Source organism: Eulemur rufifrons, chromosome 6 (assembly GCF_041146395.1).
Source record: "Eulemur rufifrons isolate Redbay chromosome 6, OSU_ERuf_1, whole genome shotgun sequence".
Lineage (NCBI taxonomy): Eukaryota > Metazoa > Chordata > Mammalia > Primates > Lemuridae > Eulemur > Eulemur rufifrons.
The window spans coordinates 13,520,411-13,529,966 of record NC_090988.1 but is presented as its reverse complement, the minus strand read 5'-3'; the positions used below and the strand labels follow the sequence as shown (position 1 = coordinate 13,529,966).

General features: G+C 38.7%; 1 non-coding gene across 1 annotated transcript; it reads right to left on the bottom strand.

The window, feature by feature from the left end:
- Window positions 1–282: 282 nt before the first annotated feature.
- LOC138385634 (small nucleolar RNA U13) lies at window positions 283–386 on the bottom strand. Its single transcript, XR_011233853.1, has one exon. It is a non-coding gene; the product is annotated as a small nucleolar RNA U13 (small nucleolar RNA).
- Between the last annotated feature and the right edge of the window lie 9,170 nt (window positions 387–9,556).

Sequence of the window (9,556 nt, the reverse complement as noted above, 5' to 3'; positions counted from 1 at the left end):
CAGTTTCAGGTATTCTGTTATAACTGAAGAAAATGGACTACAGAAAATACCGAGAAGTACATAGTGTAAAGCAGGGCTGTTGCTATTAAAAAAAATACAACTGAAAATGTACAAGCAGCTTTGGAATTAGGTGATGGGTAGAGGCTGGAAAAATTCAGAGGAGCAGGGTAGAAAAGCCTAGATTTCTGGAAACAGAGCACTAAGCAAGGGTGGTTCTGGTGAGGGTTCAGAAGAAGGCAATAGATGTAGGTAAAGTCTTCATCTTTTTTTTTTTTTTTTTAACATAAGACAGGTAACGTGCCAATGTTGTAACAAGGTTTGAGGGAAGCACATCTCACACATGAATGTGAAACCTCAGTCATCACCCTTATGAAGTACAAAAGGATCAGAATCTTCTTAGAGATTATGTAAGTGGTTGTGACCAGAACGTTGGTAGAAATATGGCCACTAGCAGCCATTCTGAACAAGAAATTATCTTATTGGAAACTGGAGCTAAGGCCATCCTTGTTATAAATTGGCAAAGAAATTGGCTGAATTGTGTTCATGCCCTGGGGCTTTATGGAAGGCAGAATTTAAGAGCAATGAACTAGGATATTTTAGCAGAAGAAATTTCTAAGCAAAATATTGAAAGAGCTGTGTGGCTACTTTTAACCTCATACAGTAAGTAAGATGCAAGAGGAAAGAAATGACTTAAAGATGGGATTTATAATTAAAAGAGAAGCAGAACAAAAAAATTTGAAGATTTTCAGCCTGGCCATGTAAAGAATGGAAAAGAATGGTCAGGGGAGCAAAGCCAGGGTGTGGCCAAGTGAACATTTGCTAAGGAAATTAGCACAGATTAGAATGGATCATCAAGCCCATGGGAGAATGACCCTGAAAGCCTTTCAGAGATCTTTGAGCCTGCCCCTCCCATCACAGACCCAGGGCTCTAAGAGGGCAGAATGGTTTCAATGCATGGACCCGGGGGTACCCTTCATGGAGCTCGCTGCCCTGAGTCACCTCAGATCTCTGCTCCCTGCATCCTGGCAAAGTGCTCCTCAGCCACCCCAGCCATGACTCAATCAGGCCCAGATGTGGCTACACCCACCACTCCAGAAGATACAAGTTGTAAACCTTGGCAGTATCCATATAGTGCTAATTCTGCAAGCATGCAGAATGCAAGAGCTGTAAGGGCATGGCTACCTCCACCTAGATTTCAAAGAATGTCACAGACTGCCTGGAGGCCCAGGCAAAGACTTGTAGAGGCAAAGCCACTGCAGAGGACTCCTACTAGGTCAACACTTAGTGGAAATGTAGAGTTAAAACCACGACTAAGAGTCCCCACTAGGCCTAGTAGAGCCACAAGAGTGGACCCCACTCCCCAGACCCCAGAACTATAGGCCACCAGCTTGCAGGATCAGCCTGGGAGAACAGACATAAGACTGCAACTCATGAGAACTGGGTGGGAATGCACTGAGCCCACCAAAGCCATAGGGGTGGGGCTGCCTGAGGCCTTTGGGGCTCAACCCCTGACCCAGTGTGCCCAGGATGTGGGACGTGGAGTAAAAGGAGATTATTCTGGAGCTTTAGGATTTAATGTTGTTTTCCCTGTTGGGTTTTACACTTACTTGGGGCCAATTACCTCTTTCTTCCTGCCTGTTCTTCTCTTTGGAATAGGAATATCTATCCTGTGGCTGTCTCACCATTGTATTTTGGAAGCATGTAACTTTTTCTGATTTCACAGACTCATGGCTGGAGAAGAATTCACCTCGGGATGAATTGTACCTTGAATCTCATCTACATATGATTTAGATGAGACTCTGGGCTTTGGACTTTTGAGTTAATGCTGGAATGAGTTAAGACTTTGGGAGTTATCGGGCTGGAATGAATGGACTTGTATGTGAGAAGGACATGAGCTTTGGGAGGCCAGGGTGGAATGCCATAAATTGAATGTCTTCTCCAAAACTCAAGCTGAAATTTAATTGTCATTGTGATGGGATTAAGAGGTGGGGCCATTAAGAGATTATTAGGCCATGAGGGCTCCTCCCTCATGAATGGACTAATGTTCTCATGTGAGTGGGTTTTTTTTTTTTTTTTTTTTTTAAAGAAAGCCCAAATCCTAATTTTACATTTTACATGTATGGTAGTGTGTATGTGTGTGTGTGTATATATATCATTGCTATGGACTGAATGTTTGTGTTCCCTCAATATTCAGATGTTGAAGCCCTAATCCTCAATGCGATGGTGTTTGGAGGTCTTTGGAACATACTAGTAATTAGGTTATGAGAGCAGAGTCCTCATGATGGGATTAGTGCCCTTATAAGAGACACAAGAAAGATGATCTCCCTTTGACATATGAGGATACAGAGAGAAGGCAGTTATCTACAAACCAAGAAGGCCCTCACCAAACACTGAATCTGCCAGCACCTTGATCTTGGGCTTCCCAATCTCCAGAACTGTGAGAAATACATGTTTCTGAAGCCCACCCCCCCAGTCTGTGATATTTTACTATAGTAGTTCAAACTGACAGTCATCCATATAACAATTTGCAGTAGAAGATTCACAAATCTTTTCTTCTTTTTGAATGAATCCATTCATATTGAGCCAACTTGATAAGTAACATAGTTTTTACAGATCATTGTTAACTTCAAACCCATGCAAGCATTACAAACTCAGGCAAACAAACTTTACCTTCCTCAGAATTTTTACATTTAGAATTTTCCTTAAAATTATATTTTTTAACCTTTCAAATTAATCTTAATATGCCTTTATATGTATGTATTCAAACATATACAAATATGTCTATGAAAACAGATTTTTTTTAAATTTCAAGAGATTTGGGGTACAAGTGGTTTTTGATTATATGAATGAATTGCATAGTGGTGATATCTGGTATTTTAGTGTACTTATCACCCAAATAGTGTACATTGCACCCACTAGGTAGTGTTTCTTCCCTAACCCTCCCCCATTCTGAGTCTTTAATGTCCATAATACGACTCTTTAGGTCTTTATGTACTCATAGCTTAGCTCCCACTTGTAAGTAAGTGAGAACATGCAGTACTTGGTTTTCCATTCTTGAGTTACTTCACTTAGGATAATGGCTTCCAGTTCCATCTAAGTTGCTACAAAAGATATTCTTTCATTCTTTTTTATGGCTGAGTAGTATTCCATGGAGCATATATACCATATTTTCTTTACCCATTCATTGGTTGATGAGCATTTAGTTTGATTCCGTATCTTTGCAATTGTGAATTGTAGTGTGATAAACATACAATCTTAGCTGTCTTTCTTTATGTAATGGCTTCTTTTCCTTTGGGTGGATACCCAGTAGTGGGATTGTTATTCGAGCCAGCCCTTCAAATAGGTCACTTTTGCAGAACTGATCAGACCAGTCCATAAACATTGCTGTGGGTCCCCAAAATAAAAACTGGATGAGTTTCTCTCGTTTTATGTTCTTGAGAGCTTGACTTTGGACAAAGTAGGAGCACTCTCTCTCTCTAGGAGCCTCTGCCATTTGGGGCCATGATTTTGGGGTCACATCAGGTGGCCAGTCTGCAAATGGCTGGGAACCCAAGACACATAAGATTTTAAGCAGTACACCTTTTTGTTCTGAATGTGTCAAGCTCTTGGGGGAGTTTGTCTTAATAAGAAGTCCCATTCATAAGGGGCTTTTGTCATCTCAACCCTTTGTGCCTGGTTAGTGCTGGAAAAGTCCAATCCCAGGAATGTCTACATGCTGTCACAGATTAACAAGTCTGTGACTGGCAGCTCCCCACAAATTTGATGATTACTAAGGGCACTGTATACACAAACACCATCCTTAACTGTCTGTGGCAACAAGAGTGTTTTGCTATCTTAGCCTATTCCAGGGAGTGAATTTTTGGAGGAAGATCTTTGGGATTGACTCTTCTATGCCCTCTCTAGGAAACACCTTTTTAAATTTATTCTAAACCTAGAAAATTACCTCCTGGGCTTTCCATGAAGAGGCTATTGGATTAGGTTACTATTGGAATAAGTATACCATTGGAAATTATTCACATGACTCTTGACGTTTAGGGGTACCCATTTGTTAATGATTCTTTTTCCTTCCATGAACAGCTTTTATTTCTTTAGTCTGTGGGGCATACAGGGCTTTTGGGGTCTTTGGTAAATAGTCAGCTAAGACACTGGGACCCCAGAGAATGTGGCCAGACAAAAATGTAGGTTGTATCCCACTTGCAGCTAGCAAAACTTTCCTTTTTTTTTTTTTTTTTTAGCTGTCTTTGGGGTGATTCTGGATCTTGTAAGTACTGCTTTGCACCTCTTTGGAGATGCCTAGTTCATCCTTGGTTAAGTCGTAACCTTGGTTAAGGCTTATTGGTTTTGGTGAGTCACTTGAAAAGGTACCTTTGGTTTAAAAGAAAGAAAAGGGAAAAAAAAGTTTAAAAGCCAGGAATATTGGCTGTTTGTCCTGGCTGAAATCTGCTAAGAGATTTTAAAGTATTTTTTTGAAGAGCTTTATGATCAGGAGTCAGCTTAACTAAAATCTGATATTCAGGCTATAAAAATGTTTTGGAGAAAACAAGGGCCTTTTTGCTTTTTGTCTTTTGGATCTTGTTTCTGGTTTTGTTTTTTTTGTTTTGTTTTGTTTTGTTTTGTTTTCCAGTAGACTGAAACTTCTTTTAATTAAGTGTTTGGTCCTTTTGTTCACTTCCTTTCTTGTTGGTATGATTTTACTGAGAAAAATGTAAAATTTTCTTGGCTTTTTAGAAATGTTAAAACTTCCCTAAAGTTGCTTTTCTAAGACTTGTTCTTCCATTTTCTTCCACTTCTGCTCCTCTTTCCTTTTACTATTTTCAATACCACACAAAGAAATCTTGAGGAAACTTCTAGAAGCCCTGAGACCCCTGAGGAACACAGGAGAAGGCACCACTCACCCCCTTTTAGGGGTCTTCTGTTTTCCTTATGGAGTCTCAAGAGTCGAAGTTTCTCCTAAAGCTCTGCTCTCTTTTGCACTGGTACCTCATTTCTTTGGCTTCCGAAGGTCCTAGGAATTACTCTGTACCGTGAGAGAGAACGTGACCTTTGTGTATATGGTGATGGTGACAGAAACTTCCCCTTGACCCTGGAAGGGTCACTGAAAGATCAATTCACAATAAGGCAGATTAATAAAAGAGCAAGATTTATTTACCTTGTGCCCAGGGAGAATCACAGAATGATTACTCAATATCCCTGTGGGGTCCAGAAGTTTATATACCCTCATTTTAGAGGGATGTGGGGAGATGAGGAATTTAGGTAATTCTGCAGAGTGGTAACAAATGATTGCTAGGGAGGATGACTAGGTACTTGGGAGAATGAATGGATGGAGGAAATAAATTGACTTGTAAATGATTCTCTTTAGAAATTAAATTAATCTGAGAGAAAGGTATTATATTTAAAATGATTTGGGCCAGGTCTGGTTACATTCTTGATTGTCTGTCCTGCAATATATTGAGATAACAGGGAGGAAAGTCAATTGTTCCTTTTGATGGGTCTGGTTTTTAATGAAGAAAGAGGGAAAGCCCCTTCCATGCCTGTTGATCTCTAAGGGCCTTTAATTCAAAACACTATTTATACCAAGAAATCATATTTTGGGGTGAAATTTCCTGAGCTCCTTCAATGTGATGGCTGGAAATTCACATTTCAAAATAATTTCAAAATAATGTGAAAAATTATAAAAGATTATAAAAGGTTTACAGAAACATCTTGTGTGGTCAGGTAACCTAGTAGTCACCCCTCCTCCCATAGATACAGAAGAGTAAAATTGGCAGTGAGGAATATCTAACAGAGGGAATGGCCTGGGAAAATGGGCAAAAATGTTTTCTGTCTCTTTAAAACCTTCTCACTTTCTTTGGGAACTAAAACTTGCGTCCCTGCCTTAGGCTAGTGGTTAGGATGTGCATGGCAATGTCCTTTGTTCTTTGTGCTACAGAATATGGCTCAGCACAACTATCTGGCCTAGATCCTGGAGGTCTGGCAGAGGTCATGAGAGTGTCTTCGCCAGAGATGGGACAAATCAGAGTCATCAACTGTAGTTGAACAGCAACTGCCTGAAGCTGGATGGCCTCCCTGTGTTTCTGCTTATGTTTAGGAAAATTGGTACTTTAAGACAGGAGTCTGCCATTTTCCTCATTTGCCAGCAAATTAATAAATCTCTCTTTCCTTTTCCTCAACTACTTGTCCTCATTCTTCTGATGCGGCTTCAAGGACAAGTACGGAGCTTTCGGTAACAGTCAAAGTTGATGGAAATTGGATTAGTCTGTTCATAAGATTTTATTAAAATTAGCTTTAGCATTAATAATACATTGCTGTATTGTTTATAAAATTTAGTTTTCTCTTTTCAGCAATATTTCTGTGTAGTATTAATAATCAATAGTAAAATATTTTTGTTTACATTTTGAGTAAACTGCAAAAAAAAATGGGAGGGAGAGGGAGAGACACATTCTGTTGGTATCATGCTATCTTTATTAGATCTTTGTTTGGAAAACTGAGTGTCCTCTCTCAAAGAATAATGGTTTTTGCTTTTTAAAATCTTTTAATCATCACTTTGGCTAAATGAATAATTACATTTTACAGTGACCTATGACCCTATTTTGATCAAATGTTTTAAACCTTTCTTATTTTATTTTATTTATTTATATAGTTTTTGAGACAGAGTCTCACTCTGTTGCCCGGGCTAAAGTGCTGTGGCATCAGCCTAGCTCACAGCAACCTCAAACTCCTGGGCTCAAGCAATCCTCCTGCCTCAGCCTCCCGAGTAGCTGGGACTACAGGCATGTGCCACCATGCCCGGCTAATTTTTCTATATATATTTTTAGATGTCCATATAATTTCTTTCTATTTTTAGTAGAGACAGGGTCTTGCTCTTACTCAGGCTGGTCTTGAACTCCTGAGCTCAAACGATCCACCCGCCTCAGCCTCCCAAAGTGCTAGGATTACAGGCATGAGCCACCGCACCCGGCCTCTTTCTCATTTTAATATCAAATGTTTTAAACCTTTGATATTTAAAAAACTTCTCACAATCAAATTTCAAATTCTAAAATTAAGTGTTTTTGACATGGAACTAACTTTTGTACATTCCAAAAAAAAAAAAAAAAATATATGGGCTCTGGAAGTCCAAGAAAGACATATTAGTTTTATTGTATGTTATAACCATATGGGAAATATCATCAAATAAGAAATGATGTTTAACTTTTCCTGAGTTACATTTGCATAAATGTGTTATTAATATGTATTCCAAAATTATATGAGATTCCTAAAATTCGGATATATCTTAGTTTAAGTTATCAGTTATAATTATGATTTTTATGTTAAATTATTGCATGCCACAGAAATAGCCAAATTTTCTTGTCAATCGCATCTCTAACCATGGCCACTGTGAGTCGTGTCCATAGTAATTTGATTTATTCTGATGATTCTTCTAAAAGGTCTTTACAAACAAGTATAATCCTAAGGTGTTTTGTCTTTAAGAGGTCCATAGAAAGGGTAAAGAGACTCTGACAGGTACTCAGAAATACAGACCTCTGCTTATGGCTTTGGCATCATACAGTTGCACGAGGTGAGAAGTCCAAAAAGTGCGACACACACACACACACACACACACACGCACGCGCACGCTTAACTCATAGAATTGCTAACCTAATATCAAGCAGAACAAGAATTAATTACACGGGACTGAACTGATAAAGAACTGAAACGATTTTTTATGAATTTTTGTTTGAAACATTGCTAATTCTTTTATGTTTTATTTTCCAGAGTCAAAAAAAACTTTTTTTGTTTTGAGCTTTTTACAGCTTACAGCAACTGGGTATAGTTTTGTGAGCAAAACTGAAACATTTACTTTTCTCTCTACCTGATTTCTCCAGAATTTTGAAACTATTCATGAGTATTCTTACTTTATGGCAATACAGTTACTTTAATATGTTCGATGAGAATCTGGTTTTTTCTGTAATAGGACACAATCAGAGCCACTGCTTATTTTACCAAGTATTTGACTAGAATGGTCTATTTTCAGATATGACCAGATTGCTTTAAGGAACTGAGGTTGACTTCACAGAGCCAATAAAAAGTCCTTTGGAAAGACTGATCTGGTACCTTGTCTGCACAGTTCCCTTACAAGGTTCCTGACCTTGTGGTAAGTAAAGAATGTCACTTTCTGACAGGCACAGGAACCTCAAGAAGTTTTGGCACATTGAGAAAAGAGGAGTCCACCCAATTCATACAGGTATTACAGGCAGGGTAGGATGGAAAATCCTTGGCTTAGCTTCCAAGCTTCAAGAGGCTTTTAAAAGTCTAATCTCAGATTACTTATGAAAAAAAAAATTATAACAAAGCCAAATTTAAAAGAGCCTATATGGTCAAGCACTATACTTGCTGCATTTTATGCAAATAATCAGGCCAAGTATAATAAGACCAAAATTTATTTTACAAATAAGTTGGTCTTGTTATGATTTATCCATAGTATTATAGAAATGGAGAACTGGAAAGAGAAAAACTGTTTCAGAAGAAAACTATAGTACGTCTGTTATTAGATCCTAGCCTGGTCCATTGTTTTGGGATTTTTATGATTTGCCTATAATTTGGACTGAATCCAGAATTCTTTCATGACTAAAAGTCTCCAAACTATTGTTTTCGAACTTTTTTCCCATTTGTCTGACATAGACTCAATCAAACTTAAAACTATTCTTTTCTTGAAGCCCCACAAACTGAAACTAGACATCTTCATATAAACTTTAGGCAAAATCATTGTAGCAGCTCATATATAAACCACTGCACGCCCACTAATGTGTAGAGTACTCAGAAAGTTCACTTGAACACGATTCAAACTACAACCCAGAAAAATCTGTCGGATTGCCACTGCAATCTGAAGATGCTTCAGAGGCTCTAGAGAAACTAGTCTATAGACTACTGCAGACATTGGTCTTTGTTTCTCTTCTCTTTCCATAGAAATGCGGCTTATTAAAGATTTGTTTGCTTCCATCACATACAGAGACCTGCTCTGATAGCCCATCTGCAATGGCACTTCTGGAATGGGACGTAGCTGTTCAATGGAACTGATCTATTCTCAGGACTAAGGGGCTGGTTCAAGATATGGAATATTCACATTCGTTCTTTTCTGCTTATCCCAATTTGTTTTCCCCCTCCTTTGCCTAACTCTTATTTCACAGCATTTAATTCAAATCTCTCCCAAGCTATCAACTTGGTTTTATATAAAAAGTTTCATAAGTAAAGTTTCAAAGTGAGGATTGAAGGACATCAAAGTATTTCACCCCCAAGTATATTTCTTTGACATGTTTTGAGATCGCTGTTTAGAGGGCCTGCAAACAGAAGTCACCCTGAAAAGCTGTCTTTTGTGGGGGAGATTTGCATCTGTAGAGAAAATCTGCATTGATGCAGCCAGGCTTTCTCTAAGGGCCATCCCTTGTCTGACCTAGGAAAGATCAACTGAGAGTCTGACACCTTTAAAAGTCTAAAAGAAGCATTCACTATTATTCTCCCTGAGGGCTGCAACCTGCGAGGTTTCATATAGACAGCAAGACCACCTTGCTAGCAAGGCCTC